At 54.0% G+C, this 15456-nt stretch overlaps 1 long non-coding RNA gene across 1 annotated transcript in view; it reads left to right on the top strand.

Annotated features, from left to right (window-relative positions):
* Positions 1-8085: 8085 nt before the first annotated feature.
* Positions 8086-15456, top strand: part of LOC113248527 (uncharacterized) — a 50489-nt gene continuing 43118 nt past the window's right edge. Inside the window, exon 1 of the long non-coding RNA XR_008960486.1 lies at positions 8086-8641. This is a non-coding gene — a long non-coding RNA (uncharacterized LOC113248527). The remainder of the gene's footprint in view (positions 8642-15456) is intronic.

A 15456-nucleotide genomic window follows, 5' to 3' on the forward strand; every position in this document is an offset into this window, starting at 1 on the left:
AGCTCTCCATCTTCTCGCCATGGGGACAGGAAGGAGATGCTTGTGTACCCTGTCTGCCCTCGGTGAGTAGTGAGTCCAAGACCGAGATGCCCACGGAGCAGGTGTCTGGTGAGAGCACGTTTCCTGGTCCACAGATAGTGCCTCCTTGCATGTCCTCACGGGCTGGAGGGGTGAGGGGGCTTCGGGGTTCTCCTTTAGCGGGGCACTGAGCACGCGGGCCTGTGCAGGCACGCTCTGACCCGGCTCCCTTGTCCCTTTGCCTGGCTGGTGGAGGCCGTGTGTGCCATCGGCCCTGGGCCCTCTCGGCTGTGGAACTCCTGCTCCGGCTTGAGCTCTGGCCCCACAGGCAGGAAAGGCTAATGTGGCCGAGAGAGACGCGACCCATGAACGTTTGCACCGCTGGGATCGGGTGATGTGTTCCCTCCCTCTCATCCCATCTGCCTGTCTCTGTGCCGTTTAAACTTAAAGAGCCCTGTGATTCCAGCATACTGATCGGGCTGATGAACCTTTGTGGTCCATGACCTCCGGGATAGCTTGTCCGGCCATGGAGGGCCACGCTCCTGGAGGAGACGAAGCTGTGTCTTCTCCTCCTTCAGCTGCAGCCCCTGCGAGGGCTCCGGAGGACACAGACACAACCTGCCTCTGTCTCGAGAGCTGCGTCCAACGAGTCTGCCGTGAGGGGTTAATCCCATGCAGGAGGCTGGGACCTCAGTGACATCTCAGGGCTACCGGTGCCCCCTGCAGAGCTCCAGAGAGCAGCTCCCATTCCCCCCTGGCCGGGCCTGCTCCCTCCATGCTAGCTGATGCCTGCTCTGTCCCCAGCTGCTCACGGGCCCTGCGCCACATGCTTTTCAAGTGGGAAACACCTGAATCAGGTATTTCTGAGTCCGTCCGTAGAAATCACTCTCTCTTTCACCCACTACGTGCCATTCTGTCAGCCGAGCATGTCCCTTGTGTATAGAGGACGGTAGTTTGATGTCATTTGTCTTCTCTGTCATCACTACCTGTTTTTTAATGTCTAGAAATGAACTGGAAGCTCAAGTTTTCTATGTTTCACAGCATTTAGAGAGACGGTTATACCCCCGGTTGGGCACATAAATGAACACCGTGTCTGGGACAATATTCCTTTCCCGTTGTCATCTGCTAATTCTTGACGTCGAGGGAATGCTCATGAAGTTAATTAAATGGCTGCATTGCCCACAAGTTGGTCTGTACGATGACGGATGTGACAGGTTCTGTGTGTTCTTTATATAGGTGCTCTTCCGTGCTGCCTTTGAGGACGGATTTGTGAAATTCCCTAATGAATCACCGTATACCTCGTTAAAGGAATGGCGCCGTCCGGGGAGTGCGGTGAGATGTGTCCGAGCCCCCACGTGGCCATCACATGGGAGCAGGTGTACTCATTCAGCCTCACCTCCTGGGAGGCGGGTCTGGGTTGGACCCTGGCCCCGGTGAGCTCTTCTTAGGAGGCTTCGATCTGTTGCCAGAGGACAAAGGTCTAGTGGACTTAAAGCCCACACATGAGCTCTTCTGCTTCTTACAGAGTTTTCCTGTGTTCGCCTGCTCTCGAGAAACACGTGTAGGTTTGGCGAGGTGGGCCTGACCCATGGACACCTGGCCTTTGACGTCATTGCCACCTGTCCTCAGAGCCCGGGGCCAGCCTGGACTCGCTCCACAAGCGTCACGTGTTTTCTGTGGGTGTATTTAGACTCACTTCAGTAAGGACCACGACAGAAGCACGTTCTTATAAAAATAATTAGTTTGCAAAGTTCCCGCGTTATTTTGTGGTTGATTTAATCGGTGCCATGCTGCTGGATTATCCCTTCTTTTAAGCTATTCACAATAATGTCAACATTCCTTAAAAAAAAAAAACCTGAGTGATATTTGGAATGACGATACCATCTTTGTGGATATCCAGTTGCTTCACCTGAACTCATACTCTTTTTCTGAATAAAGGGTCGGCTTTGTGGACTGCTGTCCTTCAGGAAGCACACTTAATATTCCAGAGGTGGAGGGAGACCTCCAGCCCTCCCTTCTGGGAGCAGGCAAATATGGAGGTGACGGGCCCCAGCAAACAGACCCTGCCTCCTTCTCCCTCTCCAGGTCAGCCCAGATCACAGCCATTCCTCACGGGCATCAACGTCAGGGGATTGAACATCACCTGATGTATCGGGCTATAGCCTCTGTCAGAGCAAACGTTTTGGCTAACGAGGGTTAGGCACGGCCAGGGGCTTACCTGTGTGCATGTGACCATGTGACGTGTGTGTGGGTAGCACAGACATCCAGGAGCCACAGCACGTCCGGACTGTCATGGTGATGACATGGCTCTGCAGGCAGGGCCCCCCTCAGGCGCTGGCTCATGGCTGCGCTCTGTGCGACAGAGTTAAGCCACAGGACGGCTGGAGCATAGAACGTGGAAGGCAGGACGTGGCTGCTCTTACAGGAGAGGCAATGCTGGCACTGGTGACATGAGCAAGAGATGGGGAAACTGTGAGCAGCAGGTTTCTTGGACCTGGGGCGGGTGGTGTCAGGGATGCTTCCTTGGGAACTTACTGCTTTCTTGTTCAATGGGCCATAGCTTGGTCTTGCAGACATGTGCCAAGACCCCAGTGGGACCTGGGTTTGCCCAGGTCTCCATACCACATGCTTGTCTGTCATAACTCAAGCTTGCGTCCTTTCCACTTTCCAAGGAGCAGGGGTATCGGTGGTCCCTGCAAACTACATCCCAGATCTTTGCGGTTTGCAAAGGCATGACCCTGGGGGACCCAGGCTGTCTCCTCATTGGCAACCTGGTGCACTTGGTAAATAGGGCCCATGTTGGCTAATTCAGCCGCATCGGAGTTAATAAGATCAAATAAGGTCCTTTCATATTACATTAGCTCACATAAAATCCAATTAGACATTTCTGAAAATCTGAGTTGACAGAGAAGCCTGCCTGTACGAGGAAGTTTTCTAGAAAATGAGCCCTGAGTCATGGAGCCACAACTCGAATATTCGGCTTGTAGCTGAGACCCTCCTGTAAAGTCCCCTCCCGTGGCGAATGTTCTGTGTCCTACTGCTGCCAAGTGGGGTCAGCCCCAGGGCTGGCCTCCTGTCCGTGACTCTGTACATGGCCTCAGCACGAGCAGATGGCCACTGGCATGGAGGCTGGACCAGGGAACCAACAGCGTCTGGTCCCAGATGGAATTTCTAAGGGGATCCAGGATGAAGCGCAGAGCCCCTAGGTGTATGGCTCCGACGTAGAGAGATGTCCACGGTGCTGAGATGACCACCGGCCCCCTGCTCCCCCTGCCACCGCTAACAGATGCTGAGAAATTCCAGTACCAGGTGAGTGAGGGGTGTTAGCCCAGGGAGGTGGAAGGCAGCAAAGTTGCCCCTAGTTCTGGCTGCTCCCCACTGTGGATCCATCCATGGCAGCGTGAAGACATCTAGCTTCAACCACTTGTTTCAGGAAAACACTTGAAAAGGCCGATCTCACAAAGTCCGCACTTATTTCCAAAGTTCAAGTCACATCTGAGAAAGGAAAGATCAACAAGGCAAAAAGAGCCTCTCAGCCCAGCCCTGCTCACCAGCCCTGGGGTCCAGGGTCCAGAGGGAAGGACTCAGGGGCTTGGGGAAGACAGTCTCAGCATTCTCTCCAGAGGTGTGTCCCTGTTTTGGTTTATTCCCCTCTAGCCTGCAGATATCCAACAGAATATGTGGGCTCTCTGGGCACCTTAGGGCTGCAGCAGGTGGTGGGGGCACTCCCAGCCTGTGTTTTTGAGGGAAGATGTTCCCCATGGTTAAGGACCCCAGGCCTGGGTGTTCTGGGGGCTGGGCTGGCTGGAAGTGTGTTCAGAAGTCAGTGTCAGTGCTCAGGGCTCTATGGTCAGTGGTGGGCCTAGGGTCGGTGACCCCAGTGCCCCTCCTGCACAGAGGTGTGTCTGTTTCTTTGTTTGGTCTCTCTAACCCCAGTAACTGGCTGGGGCCTGTGCCATTTTTAACTCAGGAGATGTTACAAATCGAATATTAGAACTAGTCCAGCCCAGTACGACCCCGCCCCCTGCTGCTGTGATGTCCCCCTCGATGCCTGCTGGGCACCGTGCGCCTGGAGGCCCACCAGTGGTCAATGAGAATTCCTTGATGCTTGATGTGTTAAGGAACTCGTCTTGGTGTCAGTGTGAAGGCTGAGGAGACAGTTGCTGGGGTAGGGGGTCAGGGTGAGCAGGGGAAGGGATTGGCTTCAGCGGCTGGAACCTCCCTAAGACTCTGACCCTGGGAGGGGCCTCGAGGCGGTATTCTTGGGTAAGGTGTGCACCTTCCCTTCCAGGCCATTTGATCCTTCTCCGACCCGCCCCGCAGAAGTCTTCCTGGAAGGGTCCCTTTGTAGGTAACTCTGAGGTGTCTGATGAGCCCAGTGTCACCTGCAGACACTCCCCATCAGGATTCTGACCCTAAAGCATTGAGATGCACGTGAGTACTTGGGAACACCCCTCTGCAAGACAGCACCCTTAGTTTGGACCGAGGGCAGGAGCCCCCTGATGTGGTGCTCTCAGAGCAGAGCCTTTCCCGTGTTCTAGGGAGGTACTTGCTGGGCTGATGTCCATCACCTCTCTGCTGTCATGTCCTTGCCTCTCCCCACAGGGACCCTTGCAGGAAAAGCTCCTTGGGGTTTAAGCCTTTCCGTTTCCTCCTTAACTTCCCTCTTGAGGAAGGTTCTGAAGGACATTTTCATTCCCTTGTAAAGCCGTTGTTTCAGAGTTGGAAACATCACCAGGAGACACCTGAGCCCAACATTGTCTTTGCTGCTACTTAATCAGAGGGGCTTGGTGTGTGGGGGGGAATCAGAACTACTGCAGGCCCCACCAGTGTCCCTCCTGAGAATGGATCCCATCAGGGCACTGGGCCTCACTGGCTTCAGGGCAGCCCCGCACTCACAGCTGGTGTTCCTCCTGCCTCTCGGCTGCTGTGGGGTTTTAAGTCAGTTTTTGTGTGTGGTGTAAGGTAGGGGTCTGGTGGTGTTCTGCTCTGGGTTTCCCAGGTTTCCCAGCACCACTAGCTGAAGAGACTGTCCTTTCGCCATTGCGTGTTCTTGGCCCCTTTGTTATAACTTAACTGACCACATATGTACGGGCTTGTTTCTGGACTCTGCATTCTGCTCCATCAGTCTCTCTGTGTCCTAACCCATCACATACTGTTGTGGTTACTACAGCTTTGATGTAGTTTGAGATCAGGGAATGCGATGCCTCCCGATTTGTTCTTCTTTGTACATGTGGGGTCCTCTGTGTTTTAGGATTGTTCTAGTTCTGTGCAAAGTGGCACTGGAACATTGATCTGGATTGCACTGAATCTGTACATCTCTTTGGGTGAAATGGGCAGTTTTATAATATTCATTTTTATAATCCTTGAGCACGTAGTATCTTTCCATTTATTTGTGTCTTTTTGAATTTCTTTTTTGAGAAGGAGTGGGAGGAGGCAGAGGAAGAGAGAGAATCTGCAGCAGGCTCCACACCCAGCGTGGAGCCCGACACGAGGCTCAATCTCACGACCTTGAGATCATGATCATGAGCCGAAATCAAGAGTCAGCTGCTTAGCTGACTGAGCCACCCAGGCGCCCCTTTTTCAATTTCTTTATCAATGTCCTATAGTTTTCAGGGTACAGTTTTTTCAGGCCTGTAGTAAAGATTTTCCTGTTTTCTTAATTTCTCCTTGTGATGGTTTATTACGAGTTTGTCCAATCTAATCATTTTTGTATCTTGATTCTGTATTCTGTGTCCTGCAATTTCACTGAATTTATTTAACTTTTTTTTTTTTTTGGTGGAGTGATGTGGAAGATTGGGAATCCAAAATGTCATGTTTCTACCATATCCTAGGTCATCCACAACACCCACAGCATAGTGGCCACTAATATAATTGTACCGCAGTGCCCCTGCTAACACATTGCAACTTGTGAACTGCGTCCTGGGAAGGTTTGGCCTCCACATGAAGTCTGATGTGTTTTATGCTTTTCTGGTGTGTTATTGATATGGTCATTTTGAGAAGTAATTTAGTTTCCATGAATTTCCGATGTAAAGAAAATCTGCCATAGCAGTAGAAATACTGTTTCTGCTCTCAGATTCACCAGCTGTGGTTTCACATAGCTGCCACTTCATACAACATACTTGTGTGTTTTTTGCTCAAAACAGGGACACCTTCCCCAGGAACTACCACAGAGCTCGCAAATGGGGAAATCATAATGGTTTCCTCATTAGGGTCCAATCCAGAGACCACGTAAACTGTCACCACCTGCCCGAACTGTGTGACAATGACTTCTCCTGTTATAAACCCTCTTTACTGTTCCCGAGACTTCCACTCGCTTCACAACCATGATTGACTTAAAGAACACGAAGTGCTCCAATCTGGGCAGACTTTTCTGTACGGCTCTCAATCTTCATTCGTGTTATAACATGTTTTAGTATTTCAGTCATGACTTTGTGATTCACTTTATAAAGTGACCATTTAAAAGATTTTATGTCTACAGTTGTAGGCCACTAAGTATCTTCCCATTTTTATGCAAAAATCACTATCTTCCACCTCAAGAATGTTTAAATTTTGACCTAGTGAAAGTCTGTGTATATTAAACATTAACTCCCCACTCCCCTGTCCCTTCTGCCTGGCAACCATATCTTAGATCTTGTAGGTGAATTTGATTATTTTGGATACCTCAGACAAGTAGAATCTTATATTCTTTCTGTGGTTGGTCTGTTGCCCTTGTCATAGTGAATTCAAGGTTCATCCGTACTGTGATGTGAATCTGTACTTTAGGTCTTTGCATGGCTGAATAATATTCCATTGTGTATATATTACTCACCCACCCTTCAGTGGACACTTTGGCCAGTTCAGCCTTTTGGCTATTGTGCATAGTGGTGCTACGAATTTGGAGGAATAAATACAGAGATTCCCTGCTCTCAAATATTTTGGGTGAATGCCCTGAGGTAATTAATCCCAGTTCTAAGATTTTGAGGAACCCCTGTTCAGTTTGCCACAGCAGCTGCACAGTTTTACTTCATTCCTTGATACGGTGGAAGAACATTTCAGTTTGTGGATCTACGCCACGTTGTATATTCATTTACCCTTTGTGGCATGTTTGCACGTTTTATACCATTTTCCAATCGTGAACAGTGTTGTCATGGATACTTAGGTTGGTTTTGGTTATGAATATGGTTCTGGTTCTGGTTCATGATGTGTGGATCATGGTTATGGTTTATGCCTATGACTTAGAGTTCATGGTGTATGGTTTATAGATTATGGCTTTATTACTTTATTGTTTAATGGTATATGGTTTTAGGGTTATGGCATATGGCTTTTTGGTTTCACACCCTTATGATTTGGGTGCTTTAGCGTGAGGAGATGGGAAGAAGAGGGAATGGGTGTTACTGGGTCTGAGGGGAAAAGTCTTTGGGGGGTCAGTGGATGAGGGGGTGAGCTGGTGTGTGTAGGGGAGGGTTTAGGAAGTTCAGTGGGTGGTGTGTGGGGAGCTAGTGGGTTCAGAACTTGGAGGGTGATGGTTTAAGGGTGAGTGGGTGAGGGTTTGAGAGGGTGATTGTTTAGGTGGTGAGGGGGTGATGGTATTGGGTGTGTGTTTAGAGGCTTTGGGGGATGATTGTTTACTAGTTGAGAGATTAGAGTGATCAGGTGGTGATGGTCTAGGGAATGAGGGTTTAGGAGACGAGGACATAAGGAGTGAAGGTGAGCCCTGAGGCATTGGACATAATGGTTAATGGGATAGGTATGGTATGTGTTCAGGCTGGGGTGGTGGAAGATCCCAGCAGAATCCGGTTGTCCAGAGGGAGAGCACTAGGCTGAGTAACTGGAGCTTGTGGCTTCCAGCCTAGGGGTCAAGAGGACCTTGAGGGAACTAGGGTTTAGGATCAGGGTTCATTCTGAATACAAATCCTTTATCAGATACATGGTTTGCAAATATGTCCTCCCAGTTTGTGGCTTGTCTTTTGATTCTTTGAACAAGGTTTTTCACAGAGTAGAAGTTTTAATTTTATGAAGTCCATGTGACCAATTTTTCTCTTTTGTGGATTGGTTTTGTGTTTGCATTTTAATTTTATCCACATTTTCGAGTGAATTTTGGTGTAGGTCGTAAAGTTTGTGTCTACATTTCATTTCATATGGTTTCCAACTGATTGTTCCTTAACTATTTTTGGAGAGTTGGGGGATATCGGGCTCCACTTCCCTTTCACCTTCCAAAATGTAATGAATTCCTCTGGCCCCCGGGAGGGGGCGCTGTCTCCACTGACCTGTGCGCCCAGCCTGTCCTGCACTGCCTCCGCCGCCTGCAGGGGGCGCCCGAGCCCAGCTGCCCGACGCCGCGCGCACGCGCGTTCAGCCGGCGTCAGTGACTGACTCGAGCTTCGCTCCCCCCGACCCGTGTCTGAGTTCGGGGAGGACGTGGGTCCGGGTCCACACCGACAGGATCCGCTGTGGAGGACGTGGCTGCCCATCCACACCGGCAGGACCCTGGTCTCAGGACCCGCTGTGAAGGCTTCGGGAGGACGTGGGGCGGTGTCTACACCGACAGGAGCCCGGCCTCCTCAGGACCCGCAGCGGAGGACGTGGGTCCGCGTCCACACCGACAGGACCCGTATCTCCTCAGGACCCGCCGCGGGAGAAGGTGAGGAGAAGCCGTCTGAGCGGGGACTGCCGAGGGGTCCATGCTCACAGGACCCCGCGAGGCAGGGCGCGCTGTGTAGACGGTGGGGTTTCCGTGGTTTGTGCGCGGGCGGTGGGGTCTCCCCTCTCTGGGCTCGGATCCGCTGCGTGGTCCGCGGGTCCGTGTCTACGCGCACACGGATCCGGTTCCGGGGGCTCCGCAGGCGGTCTGCCGTCAGGGAGCCTCCGGCCGGTGCTTCCCCGGCCTCGGCCCCGCACGGTCCTCCCGCGTCCACACCGGGTCCGATCTGGGCAGGGCTGCGCCTCCATCACGAAGCTTGGTGCCCGCCCGGGTGACCTGGTGCTGACCTGGTGCTGACCTGGTTGGTGACTCTGCGGCGACGTCAGGGCCGTGAACCCCCACACGCGGTCTCCACACGCAGACTCCCCGGCTGCCGTTTCTCTCCCACGCGGACGCTTCAGCGCGTTTGACCGCGAACAGGGACGCGCCCCGCGGACCCCGCACAGCCCCGAACGGGGCAATCAGCGCGGTGTCCGCACAACAACCCAGACCGCGCCCGCGTCAGCGTCGCCGCCTGCCCCGCTGTCGGAAGTGTGCTGACCCTTCGGATCCGGTTTTCTCCTTCCGGAACCGCTCCCGGGACTTCCGGTACTCGCACAACCCCCGTGGGTTGAAGGAGCGCACAGGGCTCCAATCCGGGTGGCCTGTCACTGGGGCTGCTGTCAGAGTCCATCCACGTGGTGACATGCGTCAGTCCTTCACTTCTTCACTGTGACTAAACGTAGTAGCATTCACCACTTCAGACACTTCAGGTTCACAGCTCTCTGGCCTTAGCCGAGTTCCCACGGTTGTACGTCATTGTCCCCAACTGTCTCCTTCTCCCCAGGGAGACCGTGCGCCTGCAACACCGACTCCGCACTCTCCTTTCCCCTCGGCCCTGCTGCCACGTTCAACCCTGTGTCTCTGGACACGTCATACAGGTGGAATCACACAGTGTCTGTCCTTCTGTGAAAGCCAGCATCCTGTCCTTGTTGCTGATTTCAGAGTAGAGCTATCACTCTTCAGACTTGAGCGTGCTGTTCGCTATAGAGTCATTGAAAAAATTACCCCTTATTCCTGCTTTCAGGAGTGTTTATATCAGTGACAGACATTGGATTTGGGCTAGAACCTTTTCTGCATCAATTAATAGGACCACATGCTTTTATTTAAAAATTTATTGCGGAGTATAACATTGCTTATTTTCAGTATATTGAACAACCTTTGAGATGTTTGTGAAGAGACACTTACGATGCACAATATATTTAAGAGCTCTTGGTTTTGCAATTTTTCTGATCAGGCTTCTTACATCTATTTTAAGACAAGTGTAGGAAAGTATTTGCTGATTTTGTGATGATTTCATTGGGGTTGGTATTAGTGGTTAGCATTGGTGTTAGGGGTTGCTAGGGTTATGGTTGGGTTAGGGTTAGGGGTCTCCCTGTCCTCTTCTGCACAGAGCCCATTCTCCTCCAGTAACCAGAGTGATCTTTTTGGAACATAACCTTTGGGCCTCTCTGTGGTCTGCTCCCCTCCTGCCCATCCTCTCCAGCCTCACCTCGGCCTGCCCCTCTGTGGGCCACCCAGGGGTGTGGTTGTCCCACATGTGCCTCTGGCCTGAGTCCAAGCCTTTGCATTCACTGTGCCCTCTGCCAGGGGCACTCTTCTCTCCCCCTGCTTCATGTCTGGCTTGTTTCCCCGTTGGCTGGGCCCCGAATTGCCCCCTGATGACCTGACTCGTGCCTGCTGTGTGTGTGTGTGCTTGTCCCCTATTTAAATGTAGTGCCCACCTTTCTGATGTGAGCAATTTGCTAACCTGCCCGAGATGGGGCAGGTGTAAGGAAGTAGCCTTAGTGTCTGCACAAAATTCAGCCCCAGAGGGGCTCACCACACTTGCCTGACGATGGGGGAGCTGCTCTCCCCATGGTGGGGAGAAGGTAGTCCCCTCAAAGGGGGACCAGCCATGTGAGGCGGTTGGACAATACTCCCAGCTTCTTGTCTGGGGAGATGTAGACCTGGACCTGGAAGCTTACACCCTTGGATTCAAGGCTGGGGCCTAAGCAAGCTCCTTCTTCTTTCAGAGGTCCTCTTTCCCCTTCCCTGACCATGGCCTGGACCCGATTCCTGATCTGGGGGAGTTTGAGGGTGACCCCTCCTAGGAATACCAGTGGTTAATGAGGACCTTGTCAGCAGAATGCCCAGTAGCCTTCAAGGAGGACCCTACAGGGTGGCGACCACTCAGAACAAAGTGGGGCAGGTGGCCGGCCCTGCTGGTTCTACCCAGTCTGTAGGGCATAGAAATGAGGGCTGTGACCAAAAGTGCTTCACTCCTGGCAGGTGGGGACGGGACCTGCAGGGGGTTGGCCAGGGGAGGGCACCTGCAGGGTTTGCCCAGAAGCTCAGCACAGGGGGCGTGTTCCTGGCTCAAGCATGCTGACTGTGGGGGAGGTTTCCAGCCTGCTAAGCTTCAGGCTGCCCTCTGTAAGATGGGGTGCTGGTGGCCCCCGTCTCTGGGAGCAGAAGGTAGGGAGGCCCCATGGGCAGACTCACTCAGGACAGGACAGGCGAGTGGCTGTTGCTTAAAGCAGCCCAGGGCCTGCCCCCTCGAAGAAGGTGCACACGTCCACAGCCCCTAGTTTTGGGGTCCTGCTGCCAGCCTCTGGCAGTGACCCTCCTCTCACCCTGTCCCCTGTCCGTGTGGATACGTGGTCTTCCTGGAGCTGTTCCTGCAGATGACAGGAAGCACTTCATGGTGGACACAGGGTCACCTAGTACGTCTTCACTGACCAGCCGGCTCACATGCCTTGTGTGGCCCTCGGGGAAGGCTGGAGGGTGGTGGTCCTGAGATCCCCAGGGCCTCGTGCTGGCAGGATGTGTCCATGCAGCACACGGCAATGACCAGCTGCTTCTGCGAGCAGTGCTTCCTCCATGAGGTGGATGACCCAGTGTGCGTGGATGTGGACATGACGTTCCGTGACCACGTGGGCGTGGAGATCCTGTTGCCCTCTTTGGCACCCTGTACCCCGTTTCTACCGGTGGCCCACAAGGAGTTCAGCTATGAGTGCAGGCCGCAGTCCCAGGCCCACATCCCCAGGGACCAGGGTGATTTTTACTACATGGGGGCCTTTTTTGGGGGGGTTGGTGGCAGAGCTTCACTGATTGACCTTGGCCTGTCACCAGGCAATGGGGGTGGACCTGCCAACGGGATGGAGGCCATGTGGCCTGACGAGAGCCACCTGAACGGATACCTGCTGGACCACAAGCCCATTAAGGTGCTGCCCCAGAGGACCTGTGGGACCCGCAGCTGCTGGGCTGTCCCCAGAGGCCATGTGGGTTCCTCGGCTGCTGGGCTGTCCCCGGGGACCTGTGGGACCTGCGGCTGTTGGGCTGGCCCAGAGGGCATGTGGGACATGCGGCTTCTGGGCTGCCTGCCCACCCGCCCCCCGCCGTCATGAAGAAGCTGAGATTCGGGCCAGGCCCAAGAATCAGCAGGACTTCCAGAACGCATGAGGGGCTTGCCCCATCTCCGTCAGGGGGTGCTGCCCTGAGTGGAACCGTCAGAGCAGTTTCCTTCTTCTGTCCCCTCGACTGTGGAGTCCAGCACTGCCCACACGGGCATGTCCAGGGCCCCCAGCCACCCCTGTGCATAGGAGGCCTGCCTGGGGGCACAAGTTCCTCTCTTCGTGGTCAGTGCATTTTCATAACTTCTGGGTCATGTGCAGCTGTGATCAGCTCCAGTTTTACGTCGAATGTTTTTCTGTGTCAATGCTGAGCAACCATCTTTAAAAAGAACAATTGAGGGAAAAGGTTTTCTCCCTGGTTCTAAACAGACACTGCCTGGTGGGCTGGGAGCGGCCCTGCAGCAGCCTTGGAGCCAGAACGGGCCCTGGCTGAGCTTTCCTCCCAGTCCCTGCACCTCGCGGCAGCCATGGGCCTTCAGGGTCAGGGGTGCGCCGAGCCATCTCTCTGACCCCCAGTCCCCTGACCGCCAGAGGCTGTGACCGCTAGCACGGCCTCCAGGAGCATGGAGCCCTCTGGGTTATTTCTGGTTCCTGCCTTGGTTTTAAATGGCTATTTCTGTGCTGGTGTTTGTGAGATGTGGACACTGGCTCCATCTGGATGCGCGTCCTGTTGGGATCCCTCAGTGCCCACTGGAGGGTTTGCACTTGTGGACTCTCTCTGCACTATGTGTTAGCAAGCGTTCACTGAGTGCCTACTGTGAGCTCGGTCACCAACAAGGGGCAGAGCGTGAGAGCGAGAACCAGGATACAGGGTCCCTGCTCCAGGGCCCTCCTGGGACTCGCGATGGCCCCGTCCTCCTGACTCACTACCTTCCTATTGTGGTGTAACGGACATACGACTAATACCGTTAAGCACGTTTCAGGGTACAATTCAGTGGCAATACATACATTTACTGCTCTGCACCCGCCACCTCCATCCGTAGCCACAACTTCGTTGTCATCCCAGACTGAACCTCTACCCATGAGACCCTGACCCCCATTCCCCCTCCCCAGCCCCGGCACCCAGCAGCTCCTTCCACCTCTGTGAATTGGAGTGCTCTCCGTCCCTCACGAGTGGGGTCCTCCAGTATCAGTCCTTCAGGGACTGGCTTATTTCATGTGGCACAGTGACCTCAAGGTCTGTCCCCATGAGCCTGGACCTGACCCACTTTTCCCCCAAAGGAGTGGCTCGGCCCTCTCCTGTCTAAGTTGAGCCTCCTCTGCTCCCCTCTGCTCCCCTCACCTTCCTTCTCAGCCTGAAGATGATCCCAGCCAATCTGCGCTTTGAAGACCTGTTCAGTCCGGATGCTGGACACACACCCCCGGGGCCTCGGGCCTCACCTACCCCATCTGTCAACGTCAGGTGCCTGCAACCCCCACCAGCCGGCCACCTGCTCCTCCCACAGGTGTCCCCATCTCAGAAGAGGGAAACACCAAGTCCAGACCCTTGGAGGCCTCAGTGACTTCTTGCTTACCACCAGCTCTCCCAATAGTGAGGTGGCTACTGGAGGGCATTCGATGTCCTAAACATTTAAAGGCATTTGTGAGTCTCTGCTGCCCTGGGGTAATGGGTAACAGTTGGGGCAAACAGAAACCAAGCAGGCTCACTGGAAGAAAGGCTGAGTGATGAGGAGTGTTAGGGAATAGGGCCTGGAAGCTCTGACTGTCCCCACCTGACCTTCAGATGCTCCCCAGTTCCTCCTGTGCCTCTGGTGTCTTCCTGGAACCCTGACCTGGCTGTTTTCAGACAGCTCGTCCGTGGTACCCTCACTTGCTGGGAGGGGGGGTTTCTGGAATCCTCGGTGTGTCCTGCTGCCCCACCTGGATCGCTTTTTTATCTTTTTAAAGATTTATTTATTTGAGAGAGAGAGAGCAAGCAGTGGGAGGGACAGAAGGGGAGGGAGAGAGCGAATCCACAGGCAGACTCCCTGTTGAGTGTGGAACCCAACACAGGGCTCGATCCCAGGACCCTGAGATCATGACCTGAGCCTAAACCAAGAGTTGGCCGCTTAACCGACTGAGCCACCCAGGTGCCCCCCTGGATCACTTTTTGAAGGCACATTATCTGGGCCATCTGAGGACTCAAGACTGTGGGTGTGTGGCCTGGAGGGATTCTGAGCAGAGCTGGTGGGTTGGGAGGGCTGCAAGGCACAGAGACAGGTTTCCAGAAAGCTACAAAGCTATCTTCCTACAGTTTTTGAATAGAAGCCCTGAGATCTTTAAAATGCCAGCAGTGTCACAGCATGGGCCACAAAAACAAATGTCCCTGTGCACCCCACACCACCTAAACTATTGGCCATTTCTTGTCACTTGAACTGAGTATATATGGGGAGTGGGGGCTTGAGGGAGGGATCCTGGGTCAGACTTTGTCTTTGGGGGACAAAGGCCATCCAGACCATCTCGTGCTGGGCCTGAGGAGGGGGCCTGTGTGGAGACCCCAGCTGGAGGCACTGATGTCCGCTGATGCCCCCTCAGTGCACCTGCTGCTGGGGGAGCGCCTGCCCCTCCTCCCTGCGGAGGGCTCTCTCCTGCATCAGCGGTGCCTCCCCCGCCAGCCGCTGCCAGCCTGCAGCCCGGGAGGGTATCCCCCGAGTTCCTCCAGCCCTAGAGTCAGAGCCGGTGTGGGTGGGACGTGGTCTCGCAGCAGGCCTGAGCTCCTTGGTGCTCGCTCTCCTTCTGCAGGCTCACTGTGCCACGTCCTCCCTCAGGCTCCCTGGGCCCGGGTCCTCCTCTGCTCAGGGACCACTCTTGGCCCGGGCTCCACATGCTGGGACTGGGAGAAGGTCGTCTGGACCCTCTGGACTCATGCTTCTATGCCTGTGACATGGGCACAGGCCAGCCTCACAGACTTGTCTGAGGAAGGACAGAAAGCGCAGGAAGATGCAGGCCGCTGCAAGGGAGATGCCAAGTGACCCCAGGGGGAGCACACAGGCCTTGCACAAAGCACAGGGCTCGCAGGGCCCAGTGCCGGATGCAGGCGCCTGGCCACGGGACACAGGGAGTCCTGGCGAGGGCGGCCCTGGAAGAGTCAGGGGACTGCAGAGACCCTTGGGAAGACTCGGAGGCCCTGGCGATATTGGCTGAAATGCTGTCATTTGGTCAGAAAAGGTGTGTCACAAACCCCCATCAACACTGGATGATTTACTCTTCGTTGGTTCTAGGAATCAGTGCGTACCTGCCATGAGAACTCACATTGCGTTAAGTCTAGGATATACTTACTTTCATCATTTTTCAGGACTAGATTTTTCTAGAGGAAATACTGAGAGTGGGTCTCTCCATTCT

This window comes from Ursus arctos, unplaced genomic scaffold (genome assembly GCF_023065955.2).
Source record: "Ursus arctos isolate Adak ecotype North America unplaced genomic scaffold, UrsArc2.0 scaffold_2, whole genome shotgun sequence".
Taxonomy (NCBI): domain Eukaryota; kingdom Metazoa; phylum Chordata; class Mammalia; order Carnivora; family Ursidae; genus Ursus; species Ursus arctos.